At 44.4% G+C, this 14,945-nt stretch overlaps 1 long non-coding RNA gene across 2 annotated transcripts in view; it reads right to left on the bottom strand.

Annotated features, from left to right (window-relative positions):
- Window positions 1-927: 927 nt before the first annotated feature.
- The window catches only part of LOC148141909 (uncharacterized), a 29,504-nt gene continuing 15,486 nt past the window's right edge, over window positions 928-14,945 (bottom strand). For both annotated transcript variants that reach the window (XR_015752382.1, XR_015752381.1), the window contains one exon: window positions 928-963. This is a non-coding gene — a long non-coding RNA (uncharacterized LOC148141909). The remainder of the gene's footprint in view (window positions 964-14,945) is intronic.

Below are 14,945 nucleotides of genomic sequence, written 5' to 3' on the forward strand. Positions count from 1 at the left end.
CCAGAACCCTGGCTGTTCGTGCTACATCCCTCTGAGAATCCATCACCCCCTGTATTTTCCAAAACAGCGTACTTCTTTGAGATGGAGATGGCCACAAGAAACTCCTGCGCAATCTGCCTTCATCTCCTACATTTCTTGGAGGTCCCCTATTTAATTAGCTGTATCTTCAGTTTATCTCCCTTCCTGCAACTGCCATCCATCACACCCACTAGCTCCTGTAAATTCCTCATTGCCTACAACTGCCACCTGATTAATGCCAGCTGATAGGATTTGCAACCAAACACACTTTCTGCAGATATAATCATCACTAATGTGAAAACTCTCCCTAATCTCCCATATCCAGGAGGAAGAGCACATCACTCTACTAAAGACCATCTTTGCACCTTAACAATCCACAGACCCAGAAAATATCACAGTCTTACTGCTGGAAAAACACTTCTCCAGGCTAGCTTAGTACCTATGTCTCATATTTTTAAAGCTTAATCAAGAGGCAGATCTCAATAAAACATATCAAAAAGAACCCACTCTACCTTCTATTGTAGATTTACAAAAGAAAATGCACCACTTAGCTGCTCCCTTCTGTGATCTCCTCCTCCTCCAAGGTCAGCTGGGAATTTTACTGTTTTTTTTAGGTGAACTCCGATGTCCAGAGGTACTTGAACTCAAACACCAAAGGCAGTAACTGTGTAGTTTCACTGCTGTGTCAGAGAGCAGTGTAGGTTTCTTCCTCCATTGATTCACTTCCCACAATATGGTCACTGCCTTTGACTTCCTTGCTCCTTTTTTAAAGTGCCATTGTTTTGACCTTTCTTTCCCAAAGTTCCAAAACAGTGCAAAAGCTTATAATACAGTAATTACTACTCAACGCTGAAAATACCTCAAAAAAGGAGCAGCACTTACAGCTACATTTTTTTCCCGTCCTCCATCTTGGATTATCCAGAATCCTTGAAATGTTTGCAGTGTCTATGGAAAATAAAGAACATGAAAGCATGGGAAGGGTTAAAGTATGAAGACCACTGGCAGGATGGGATAAGAATAGTGGAACGCTCTTACACCAATTAGCAGAGTAAGGTTAAGGCTGAAAGGTCACTATGGCAAGATGAGATAACACAAGTAATAAAGCAAGTTACTCTGTTAAGTTTTATTATGACAGGATCGGGACAATAAATATTTGGGACATGACATTAAAATATCTAATTAAAACTTAGTAAAGTCAGCTTGAGACAGGAAACTATTGTAGAAGATGGAATAGCTAAATATCTATCTTGACAGGTTAGTCTGGAATGGAAGATCACTGTAGCAGAGTCAGCAATAAATATCTAACCGTGACATTAGAATATCATTAAGTAGAATGTACAACTAAAGAGATAATGGGAACTAACATCACTAGTTTATTGTGTAGCTAGAGTGAGGTACTTTGATTAATATAGTTGGACATGCTGATAAGCTAACAGAAACATAATTTAAAAAATATATAAAAATCATGGATCGTGAGGTTTGTGGGCATTCGAGAATCTGCTTTCTCAGTATCACGGTTTTTTGTTTGCAAATAAAAGACCTCCATCTTGAAGAATTCTCTGCGTCTCCTAGTGATTCTCTATATTGTCTCCACAACAAATTTGGCGCTGCGAGCAGGGTTGTGCAGAGACCCACCTTGATAGAGGGCAGCAGTAACAGTCCACCGGGGGCACTCCTGAGACAAACAGAATAAGGGTTACCCAACATAAAAAAAGGTTAGCATTTTTGCTGTGAATTCGGACTATATTCTTTTGGCTTGCAGTGGTCCTTGGGGACTCAGAGGTGCAGGAACCTGCCGGAGGGTCTCTCCGATCCAAGATCCAAAGGCGAGGGGTAAATTGCTGCTGAAGGAGACGTGGAGAATTGGTCAAGAAAATTGCGCAGTGGGGTAAGGGATGAGTAACAATAGAACGTAGCGATTGTCTGAGTAAAAAAGTCCACGTGGTGTATATAAGACTCTATAGATAGATAGGACAGAATAAAGAGGGGAAAATCGTTTTATAAGACCCTATAGATAGATAGGGCAGAATAAAGAAGGGGAAATTGTTTTAGTGGAAGCACTGATAGACCTGTTTAGAAAGCTGGCAGATTGGTAGTGAATGATTAAAAGTAAAATAGCAGAGAATAGTCATAGTATTACTAGACTGTTAAATGTTTTAGATAAGGCCTGTAGGATAATAGCACTTTTAGAAACGAACAAAGAGTCTGTTTAAGTAAGGCTCTGGCTGACAGAGATCGATTTATGGCCGAGTTTGTGTGGGTGTGAGTGTGTGTTTGTGTGTTGTTTGTTGGTGGTGGTTAAATATTTGTGTTTTTCCCTGGAGCTCCAGATCCAGGGGTATTTTGATTTTATTTTGCACTGTAATAATTTAAGATACTTTTTTTTGAGAGAGAAATTTCTCAAGAAGCCATTAGTGATTAGTGCATTTTGAAAGTGCAGCGTTAGATTGGTTTAGGCTGAATGAATAGGTTGTTTGTATTAACTAGCTGCAATTGAGGACATTTAAGAATTAATAGATTGGTAAGGGACAATTGCAAGTTATAAAAGTTAGGGATTGCTTATACTATTGACAAAGCTCTACCAGACTTAAATCACATGAGGAAGTGATTTATGAGAACAAATATAATATATTATTGGACTGAAATATATCGTAGGATAGATAAAGGGACTGCAGTTGAGATACTGAGTAAGAAATTTCCAGTGGTAAGAAATGATATTGCAAAAATTTCTGAGAAATGGGAAAAATGAACTAAGAATTTATTGACTAAATGGCCAAAAGGAGGTATCTTTGATATATATATATGTGCAATGAGATGGAAGGACTAAGAAAGAACTATAAACCGAAAGATAAATCCAAAAATAGAAACCAAAAACGGGATCAGGAGATGGAAATATTGAAACTTTTCAGGAAAGAGGGTGAGGAACTGACAATAGCTTGTCAGGCACCTGTGGTGACTAGGAAAGCTGCAACAGAACAAGCTGAGCAGTTACAGGAAACAGAAAAGTAGGAATCAGCCCCCCCCCCCCCCCCATACCCAGATATGGAGGAGTTGAAAAGACCTCCTCCCCACTCGAATAAAGAGGCATTGAAGCAGTGTCTGGTAATAAAGGGAATAGTAGAAACAGAGGGACAGTTAGAATGGGATGGAAGTGCGGAAGACAAAAATGAACTGAGGGAAAGAAGAGAAAGAGAGAAAAGGAACAGGCAGGAGCAAATAGAAGCTGTACAACAAGAGCAAGAAAAGCTGAAACATGAGATTAGTGTGCTGTGCGGAATACTCATTGCGATATGAAAGAAGGGCTGAAGAGAAAAGCAGTGAAAGTGACGCAGAGTAAGCAGAAAGAGCTGATGAGAAACAAAGAAAGAAAAAAGCCCCAATACCTAAAGAATGAGAGGAATTAGAAAAATCATCGGACTCAGAGCCCGAGGGGGAATTATTGAGAAGTAGTGTAGGTAAAGGGAGAAAGGGTCAACAGGGAAGGATGCTACCGCTCCTTATAAAAGAGGGGAGAAACCCACAATACATTCCTTGGGGAACTCAGGATCTGGAAGGGCTGAAGAATGCGCTGCCCAGTTTACATGAGGGAGTGGGAAAATGGATCAGAGCTTTTGAAGATGAAACCATAGGGTGATTGCTGGCTATAGGAGATTGAAGGCACTGCTGGTGAGGTTGGTAGGGCTCCCGAAGTTAAAGGAAATAATGGCCTGAGCCCGTTCGAAAAATGTGGCAGACAATCCAGTGATTGATGGGTTTGATCGAGTGACACAGAATGTATGGCAGGCCTTAGGAGACCGTTATCCACCCAAAATGGACCCCCAGGCTCTGAGAGGGGATCCACTGGGAGAAAGTGAAAAGCCAGCTGCCTACTTGGAGAAATAGTTAAAGAAGTGGAGGCTGGAAACATGGCAAGACATAGAGACTAACCAGTTGCTGACCACAATGTTGCGAAATTCCATCATTGAGGCAATGCCCACCCAAGTCAGGTCAAGACTGGAGGAGGTGGTGGATCTGACATCATCGATGAGCCACCAGGAATTTAGAGGTCATGTTGCTCATGCAGTTGAAAGGTTTTGAAAAGGCAAAGAGAAACTGTCTGAACGGTAGGTGTAAAGAAAGCTGGTGCAAATGCAGCATGAAGAGTCATACAGTCATTGAGTCATGGAGATGTACAGCATGGAAACAGACCCTTCGGTCCAATCCGTCCATGCCGACCAGATATCCCAACCCAATCTAGTCCCACCTGCCAGCACCCGGCCCATATCCTTCCAAACCCTTCCTATTCATATACCCATCCAAATGCCTCTTAAATGTTGCAATTGTACCAGCCTCCACTGCATCCTCTGGCAGCTCATTCCATACACATACCACCCTCTGCGTGAAAACATTGCTCCTTAGTTCTCTTTTATATCTTTGCCCTCTCACCCTAAACCTATGCCCTCTAGTTCTGGACTCCCCCATCCCAGGTTAAAAATTTTACCTATTTAGCCTGTCCATGTCCCTCATGATTTTGTAAACCTCTATGAGGTCACCCCTCAGCCTCCGACGCTCCAGGGAAAACAGCCCCAGCCTGTTCAGTCTCTCTCTATAGCTCAAATCCTCCAACCCTGGCAACATCCTTGTAAATCTTTTCTGAACCCTTTCAAGTTTCACAACATCTTTCTGATAGGAAGGAGACCAGAATTGCACGCAATATTCCAATAGTGGCCTACCCAATGTCCTGTACAGCCGCAACATGACCTCCCAACTCCTGTACTCAATACTCTGACCAATAAAGGAAAGCATACCAAATGCCTTCTTCACTATCCTCTCTACCTGTGACTCCACTTTCAAGGACCTATGAACCTGCATTCCAAGATCTTTTTGTTCAGCAACACTCCCTAGGACCTTACCATTAAGTGTATAAATCCTGCTAAGATTTGCTTTCCCAAAGTGCAGCACCTCGCATTCATCTGAATTAAACTCCATCTGCCACTTCTCAGCCCATTGGTCCATCCAGTCCAGAACCTGTTGTAATCTGAGGTAACCCTCTTTGCTGTCCACTACACCTTCAATTTTGGTGTAATCCACAAACTTACTAACTGTACCTCTTATGCTCGCATCCAAATCATTTAGGTAAATGAAAAAAGTAGAGGACCCAGCACTGATCCTTGTGGCACTCCACTGGTCACAGGCCTCCAGTCTGAAGAACAACCCTCAACCACCACCCTCTGTCTTCTACCTTTGACCCAGTTCTGTATCCAAATGGCTAGTTCTCCCTTTATTCCATGAGATCTAACCTTGCTAATCAGTCTCCCATGGGGAACCTTGTCAAACGCCTTACTGAAGTCCATATAGATCACATCTACTGCTCTGCCCTCATCAATCTTCTTTGTTACTTCTTCAAAAAACTTAATCAAGTTTGTGAGACAAGATTTCCAATGCACAAAGCCATGTTGACTATCCCTAATCATTCCTTGCCTTTCCAAATACATGTACATCCTGTCCCTCAGGATTCCCTCCAACAACTTGCCCACCACTGAGGTCAGGCTCACTGGTCTCTAGTTCCCTGGTTTGTCTTTACCACCTTTCTTAAACAGTGGCACCATGTTTGCCAACCTCCAGTCTTCCAGCACCTCACCTGTGACTATCGATGATACAAATATCTCAGCAAGAGGCCCAGCAATCACTTCTCTAGCTTCCCACAGAGTTCTCGGGTACACCTGATCAGGTCCTGGCGATTTATCCACTTTTACCCATTTCAAGACACCCAGCACTTCCTCCTGTCTCTGGACTCTTGTTATCTCATTTCTGAAGGTTTCCATTTTCCAGCCGTCCCTTTACTTGTGAACATCTGCCTCCAATCAGCTTTCGAAAGTTCTTGCCTAATACCGTCAAAATTGGCCTTTCTCCAATTTAGAACTTCAACTTTTAGATCTGGTCTATCCTTTTCCATCACTATTTTAAAATGAACAGAATTATGGTCGCTGGCCCCAAAGTGCTCCCCCACTGACACCTCAGTCACTTGCCCTGCCTTATTTCCCAAGAGTAGGTCAAGTTTTGCACCATCTTTAGGAGGTAAATCCACATACTGAATCAGAAAATTGTCTTGTATGCACTTAAGAAATTCCTCTCTATCTAAAACTTTAACAATATGGCAGTCCCAGACGATGTTTGGAATGTTAAAATCCCTGACCATAACCACCCTATTATTCTTACAGATAGCTGAGATCTCCTTAAAAGTTTGTTTCTCAATTTCCCTCTGATTATTAGATGGTCTATAATATAATCCCAATAAGGTGATCATCCCTTTCATATTTCTCAGTTCCACCCAAATAACTTCCCTGGATGTATTTCCAGGAATATCCTCCCTCAGCACAGCTGTAATGCTATCCCATATCAAAAATGCCACTCCCCCTCCTCTCTTACCTCCCTTTCTATCCTTCCTGTAGCATTTGTATCCTGGAACATTAAGCTGCCAGTGCTGCCCAACCCTGAGCCATGTTTCCGTAATTGCTATGGTATCCCAGTCCCATGTTCCTAACTATGCCCTGAGTTCATCTGCCTTCCCTGTTAGGCCCCTTGCATTGAAATAAATGCAGTTTAATTTATTAGTCCTACCTTCTTCCTGCCTGCCCAGACTATTTGATTCACTTTTGTTCTCAACTGTACCCATCTCAGATTGATCTCTTTCCTCACTATCTTCCTGGGTCCCACCTCCCCCCCCCCCCCCCCCCCCCCCCCACCCACCTTACTAGCAAATTTCCCTGCCAGTATATTACTCCCTTCCAATTTAGGTGTAATCCGTCCTTCTTGTAAAGGTCACTTCTACCCCAAAAGAGATTCCAATGATCCAAAAATGTGAATCCTTCTCCCATACACCAGCTCCTCAGCCATGCCTTCATCTGCTCTATCCTTCTATTCCTGCCCTCACTAGCTCGTAGCACCGGGAGTAATCCAGATATTACTACTCTTGAGGACCTCCTTTTTAAATTTCTGCCTAACTCTCTGTAATCTCCCTTCAGAATCTCAACCTTTTCCCTTCCTATGTTGTTGGTTCCAATGTGGACAATGGCCTCTTGCTGGCCCCTCTCCCCCGTGAGAACTTAAAAAGAAAGAAAAAGAGAAGGCTAAAAAGGTGTTGCCAGTAAGAGCTGACACAGTAATCAACACTGGCGTGAATCAAGGGCCGGCGCAAGGGGGGTCCTATCAGGTAGCCAGACAGGGGCCAGAAAGTCCCATGCCAGCAATGGAGGTTTTTAGAGAAGCTTTCCCGTGGGTGACGTATCCGGGCAGGGCAGATTTAAACAACAGCCTAAACAGAACTGGAGTCCCCAAGGACAGGGATGTAGGAATGGGGGACTAAGGTACACGATAAATAATCAGGCTCAAGGGGGTCCAGAAATAATGTGCTGGGAATGCCATTAACCAGGCCACTTTAGGAGGAATTGCTCTTACTGGAATGGGGGACTAAGGTACACGATAAATAATCAGGCTCAAAGGGGTCCAGAAATAAAGTGCTGGGGATGCCATTAACCAGGCCACTTTAGGAGGAATTGCTCTTACTGCCCTACAGCAGGCCTAGATGACGGCAATCCCCAGTGGCCACTTACCAGACACCGACAGGCCCAGAAGGACCTGCTAACCTGTATGGGATGTGTTGGGGATGCCCTGAGAACCTGGGTGGGAAGGGGCACTACCATGTAGTAGCATAGGAATTTGATCAAGAACCAGTAATACAAGTTAATATAGAAGGGCGGCAGACACCGGTGATGATAGATACTGGAGCTACATACACTTGTGTACAGCCATGGTATGCCTCCCACCTTCCCATATCAAGTAAATTTGTTAAAACTGTAGGGTTCTCAGGGAAATCACAGTTAACCCGATTTACAGCTCCAGTAAGATTAGAAATGGAAGGAAGGGAGACAGTTCTGCCAATATTAATGTCTAAAGAGACACCAATTAACTTGTTAGGTAGGGATGCTTTACTACAGTTAGAGGTAAGATTGGAGTGCACACACCAGGGCTTGGCCGTAGAAAAGGCCAATACACAATTAGTGATGTAAGAAGTTAAAGATGTTAATGTTTATTGGATAGGGGGTATAGCAAGTGATATTCAAGACATTTGGGGGATGTGGAAAGCAGAAGTGTTGACGATGTTCACTAAAGCAAGATCACCTAAGTCTGAGCTGCACTGTACAGTGATATTCGATGAGTCTCAGGATGAGGTGTTAGAGAGGCAGTGACAGCAGGAAGTCACTGCTCCACATCATTTGAGAAGTGAAGCAATAGCATTAGGGGAGCAAGGAGTGATCTTGCAAATAGAGAGAAATGTCTTCCTGGAAAAGTGGTATAGTGTATCAGGCGCCTCACCACATGTAACCTTACTGGTAAATAAGGGATATCAATCTAAAGACTTACGACCTATGGCAGGCATGTAGAAACAGTTAAGGAATGGCATATGCTCACGACAGGGGTTTGGGAATCTGGGGATGGCAGCTACATTAAAATCCTAGCATGCTGCAATTTGACAAGGAATCGGAAGGAAGTCAAGGTAACACCCCAGTGGAGCATTCCAGTGACAGTGGAGGAAGGTGATCAATATGGTAATGAGCAACTGGATGCATTACTAGCCACTTTGTGGTCACAGCATGATAACAGATCTGGGGAGATTGAAATCAGCTAGCCCCGTGAAAATACGGTTGAAACCAGGAGCTGGGACAGTAGTGAAATTTCTGTCGAATGATGTTATCCCAAGGTTTGCTATACCGTCGGAAATTAGTTCAGACAATGGGTCTGCCTTCATTCAGAAAGTAGTTAAGTTGGTGCTACAGTCTTTGAGAATTAAACAGAGGTTTGGGTGCGTGTATTATACCGAGTCACAAGGTATGTGGAAAGAATTAATGGGACATTGAAAGCCAAATTAAACGAGATCTGCGCAAGCACCAACCTTAATTGGGTTGATGCGCTGCTGCTGGTGCTAATGAGTTATCGCATGCAGACTAATCGCATGACCAACCTAACACTGCATGAGATGCTCACAGGTAGACCTATGCCAGTGCCCAGGTGGAGAGGCCCGTAAGAAGGGCCTAGCTTGGAGCAGTTAAGCTTAGAACTTAAGCAATATATGCAGCAGATAACTATGATACATGAGACTATCCACCTGCAGGAAACACAAAGGGAACCAACATCTGTAAACGAGGAAGGACCTATTAAACCCGAGGATTGGGTGTACGGGCAGATTTTTCGAAGACGCTGGAATGAGCCAAGGAGAGAGGGACCTTTCGTAGTGACTAAGGTATCACTTATCGCCATCCAAGTGGAAGGACGACACATACGGTACCACCTTAATCATTGTACTAAAGCTCTCCCACCAGCACAAATTGACTCTTACACTGAGGTAAGTGGAGCTGAGGCCGAGGAACTTGGACATGGGCAGAGCACACAGGAGGCGAGTACCCCTCAGATAACGCACAGTGGCTTGCCTCTTGCACCTGGGGTGTCTTGGAAGAAAGCAACATCAGCCGTGCCCATTTCAGATTCTGAGGTATCGTCAATTTTGCCAATTTACTTAGCAGATTTGTGTGTCCAGCGTTGGCATCAGTGATGCTGTTTCATCCTCCCTCCAGATCTGGAGAAACCAGATTTAAATTTGGTAAAAACAATGACTGCAGATGCTGGAAACCAGATTCTGGATCAGTGGTGCTGGAAGAGCACAGCAATTCAGGCAGCATCCGAGGACAGGCAAAATTGACGTTTCGGGCAAAAGCCCTTCATCAGGAATAAAGGCAGAGAGCCTGAAGCGTGGAGAGATAAGCTAGAGGAGGGTGGGGGTGGGGATAGAGTAGCATAGAGTACAATAGGTCAGTGGGGAAGGAGATGAAGGTGATAGGTCAGGGAGGAGAGGGTGGAGTGGATAGGTGGAAAAGGAGCTGGGCAGGTCAGACAAGTCCGGACAAGTCAGGGGATCGTGTTGCTGGAGGTTAGAAACTAGGATGAGGTGGGGGAAGGGGAAATGAGGAAACTGTTGAAGTCCACATTGATGCCCTGGGGTTGAAGTTTTCCACAGCTACCTGGATTACAACTCTTCCCACCCTACCTCTTGCAAAAATGCCATCCCATATTCCCAATTCCTCCGCCTCCGCCGTATCTGCTCCCAGGAGGACCAGTTCCACCATAGAACACACCAGATGGCCTCCTTCTTTAGAGACCGCAATTTCCCTTCCCACGTGGTTAAAGATGCCCTCCAACGCATCTCGTCCACATCCCGCACCTCCGCCCTCAGACCCAACCACTCCAACCGTAACAAGGACAGAACGCCCCTGGTGCTCACCTTCCACCCTACCAACCTTCGCATAAACCAAATCATCCGCCGACATTTCTGCCACCTCCAAACAGACCCCACCACCAGGGATATATTTCCCTCCCTACCCCTCTCCGCCTTCCGCAAAGACCGTTCCCTCCGTGACTACCTGGTCAGGTCCACGCCCCCTACAACCCACCCTCCCATCCTGGCACTTTCCCCTGCCACCGCAGGAACTGTAAAACCTGTGCCCACACCTCCTCCCTCACCTCCATCCAAGGCCCTAAAGGAGCCTTCCACATCCATCAAAGTTTTACCTGCACATCCACTCATATCATTTATTGTCCGACCTGCCCAGCTCCTTTTCCACCTATCCACTCCACCCTCTCCTCCCTGACCTATCACCTTCATCTCCTTCCCCACTGACCTATTGTACTCTATGCTACTCTATCCCCACCCCCACCCTCCTCTAGCTTATCTCTCCACGCTTCAGGCTCTCTGCCTTTATTCCTGAAGGGCTTTTGCCCGAAACGTCGATTTTGCCTGTCCTCGGATGCTGCCTGAATTGCTGTGCTCTTCCAGCACCACTGATCCAGATTTAAATTTGTATGGAGTCTTCTCCCCATTTGAAACACTGCCGTAGCTATCCCTGTAGTTGCATGAGGGCTAGTCCAGTAACCAAATAGGAGCCGGGACAGTATGGTATTTAGCGAAGCTATGTTTCTTTTAGCCTGTCATAGAGCCATAGAGTCATAAAGATGTACAGCATGGAAACAGACCCTTCGGTCCAACCCGTCCATGCCGACCAGATATCCCAACCCAATCTAGTCCCACCTGCCAGCACCCGGCCCATATCCCTCCAAACCCTTCCTATTCATATACCCATCCAAATGCCTCTTAAATGTTGCAATTGTACCAGCCTCCACCACATCCTCTGGCAGCTCATTCCATACCCGTACCACCCTCTGTGTGAAAAAGTTGTCCCTTAGGTCTCTTTTATATCTTTCCCCTCTCACCCTAAACCTATGCCCTCTATTCTGGACTCCCCCATCCCAGGGAAAAGACTTTGCCTATTTACCCTATCCATGCCCCTCATAATCTTGTAAATCTCTATAAGGTCACCCCGCAGCCTCCGATGCTCCAGGGAAAACAGCCCCAGCCTGTTCGGCCTCTCCCGATAGCTCAAATCTTCCTACCCTGGCAATATCCTTGTAAATCTTTTCTGAACCCTTTCAAATTTCACAACATCTTTTCGATGACCAGAACTGCACGCAATATTCCAACAATTGCCTAACCAATCTTCAAAGTTTGGACTGCTCTTTCTGCCAGAACATTGGATGATGATTAGTTTGGAGCTGTTCTTTTATGATGAATATCATTCATCTTTAGGAAATACACAAATTCATGGCTTGTAATTAATGGCCCATTATCCGTGACCAACAATTCCTGGAGACCATCGATTGCGAAAGTAGCACACAGTTTTTCTATCATTGTCCTCTGTTTGATGAATGAAGTCTATGCACATCCAGCCACTGTGAGTGGTCATCCACAATAACTAAGAACATTGAGCCCATGAAAGAACCTGCATAGGAGGCAAGTAACTCAGTCCACAGTTTGTCCAGCCATTCCCACAAATATGGGGGAGCTACTGGCAGTAATTTTTGTCCTTGTTGGCACGCTGAGCACTGCCTCATCAATGCAGCTATGTCTGCATTTAGTCCTGGCCATCATATGGAAAATGCTGGATGACCCTCGTGGAGTACCCTCGTAGAGCTTAGCAAGTATCTGCCGGCAACCTTTGCTGGGACAATTACTCTTGCTCCCCATAAAAATGTGCTGTCCTCTACAGTGATCTGGTCACTCTGAGTACAAAAATGTTTCGGTTCTGGATGTGATAGCCCATCACCACCAGCCGTGAGTGAAAGTGTGTCCAGAAAATTTAAAACCATTACTGACTCTTACAATGGTGGTACTACTGATGGTGCATCTACCAGTGAAACATGGCTCAATGCATCTGCGTTTGCTACTTAGCCTCCTGGGTGGTGTTTCAACTTGTAATTGTACGCACTCAATATGAGAGCCCACTGCTGAATTTGGCCTGAAGCTATTGGTGACACTGTCTTGTCTTCTTTAAGTAGACCTATCAAGGTTTTATGGTCCTTTATTATTACAAATTTACATCCACAAAGGAATTGGTGGAACTTCCTGGCTCCAAATATGACCACCACATCTTTCTTCTTTATCTGAGTGTATTTACGCTCCTGTGTTAGCCAAAGTCTTGAATGCATACACCATTGGGTTTTTCTCTCCATTGGGAAACCTATAAGCTGATACTACCCTGAGGCTATACATTGCATGTCAATACCAGATTTCACTTGGAGTCATAATGTGCCAGTACCACCAGCTGAATCAGGATGATAGTTGTTTCTTCACTTCCCTGAAAGCTGTGGCTTGGCTATGCAACCACTTCCAAGGCTTGATTCGGAGATGCCGGTGTTGGACTGGGGTGTACAAAGTTAAAAATCACACAACACCAGGTTATAGTCCAACAGGATTAATTGGAAGCACACTAGCTTTCAGAGCGACGCTCCTTCATCAGGTGATTGTGGAGGGCTCGATCGTAACACAGAATTCTATAAATTCTGTGTTACGATCGAGCCCTCCACAATCACCTGATGAAGGAGCGTCGCTCCGAAAGCTAGTGTGCTTCCAATTAAACCTGTTGGACTATAACCAGGTGTTGTGTGATTTTTAACTTCCCAGGCTGACTCCTTTATAAAACATTGATGCGAAGGTGCCATGGCAGAGGCCAAGTTATGTACGAACTTTTCACTAGCCTGAGGAAAGACCGAAACTCCCGTACAGACATGGGAGTTGGGACACTTTTGACCACCTTCAATTTATCTTCCAAAGGGTAGAACCCAGTTTTGACAAATCTGTAGCCCAAGCAGGTCACTTGGAGTGCATGGAAAACACATGTTTCCCTTCCAGAGCATCGGCCTGCCTGGGAGAAATGTTTAAGGACTATGTCTAGTTTTCCAAGTGCTCCTTATTGGTTTACCCTGTTATTAGCATGTCTTCTAGATAAATGGTGACATAGAGTAGACTTTATAAAATGTTCTCCATCGTCCACTGAACAACTGGACGGGCTGACGATACCCCAAAAGGTAGTCACATACATTGGTAGATATCCTATGGGTATTTCATGTAACTTACTACTGGGAATCCTCATCTAACTGCAATTGCAAGTAGGTATAACTCACGTCCTGCTTCCCCCCGGCCAGTTTTGCATATAAATCATCTTTGCGAGGGATTGGGTGTACATGCAGCTGCAAAAAGTGGTTTACTGTTTATTTCAAATTCCTACAAAGGTGAACTGACTCATCAGGCTTGACAGTCAGTATGACTAGTGCTGACCATTCCTCAAACTAGACTGGTTTGATGTTTGCTTTGCTCTTTTTTTGATAAGGGATAGCATTACAGCTGTGCTGAGGGAGGATATTCCCGGAAATACATCCAGGAAAGTTATTTGGGTGGAACTGAGAAATAAGAAAGGGATAATCATCTTATTGGAATTGTATTATAGACTCCCTAATAGTCAGAGGGAAATTGAGAATCTATCTTGTAAGGAGATCTCAGCTATCTGTAAGAATAATACGGTGGTTACGGTAGGGAATTTTAACTTTCCGAACATAGACTGGGACTGCCAAAGATTTAAATGGAGAGGAATTTCTTAAGTGTGTATAAGACAATTTTCTAATTCAGTATGTGGATGTACTTACTAGAGAAGGTGCAAAACTTGACCTACTCTTGGGAAAAAAGGCAGGGCAGGGTGATTGAGGTGTCAGTGGGGGAGCACTTTGGGGCCAGCGACCATAATTCCATTAGATTTAAAATAATGATGGAAAAGGATGGTCCAGATCTAAAAGTTGAAGTTCGAAATTGGAGAAAGGCCAATTTTGACGGTAGTAGGCAAGAACTTTCAAAAGTTGATAGGGGGCAGATGTTCGCACGTAAAGGGATGACTGGAAAATGAGAAGCCTTCAGAAATGAGATAACAAGAATCCAGAGAAAGTACATTCCTATTAAGGTGAAAGGAAATGCTGGTAGGTATAGGGAATGCTGGATGACTAAAGAAATTGAGGGTTTGGTTAAGAAAAAGAAGGAAGCATATGTAATGTATAGACAGGATAGATCGAGTGAATCCTTAGAAGAATATAAAGGAGTATGCTTAAGAGGGAAATCAGGAGGGCAAAACGGGGGCATGAGATAGCTTTGGCAAATAGAATTAAGGAGAATCCAAAGAGTTTTTACAAATACATTAAGGACAAAAGAGTAGCTAGGGAGAGAATAGGGGCCCCTCAAAGATCAGCACGGCGGCCTTTGTGTGGAGCCGCAGAAAATGGGGGAGATACTAAATGTGTATTTTGCATCAGTATTTACTGTGGAAAAGGATACGGAAGATATAGACTGTAGGGAAATAGATGGTGACATCTTGCAAAATGTCCATATTACAGAGGAGGAAGTGATGGGTGCCTTGAAATGGGTAAAGGTGGATAAATCCCCATGAACTGATCAGGTGTACCCGAGAACTCTGTGGGAAGCTAGAGAAGTGATTGCTGGGCCTCTTGCTGAGATATCT

The sequence above is a fragment of the Chiloscyllium plagiosum genome, unplaced genomic scaffold, assembly GCF_037043375.1.
Source record: "Chiloscyllium plagiosum isolate Xiang-an unplaced genomic scaffold, Cpla_swu_hap1 HiC_scaffold_31, whole genome shotgun sequence".
NCBI lineage: Eukaryota > Metazoa > Chordata > Chondrichthyes > Orectolobiformes > Hemiscylliidae > Chiloscyllium > Chiloscyllium plagiosum.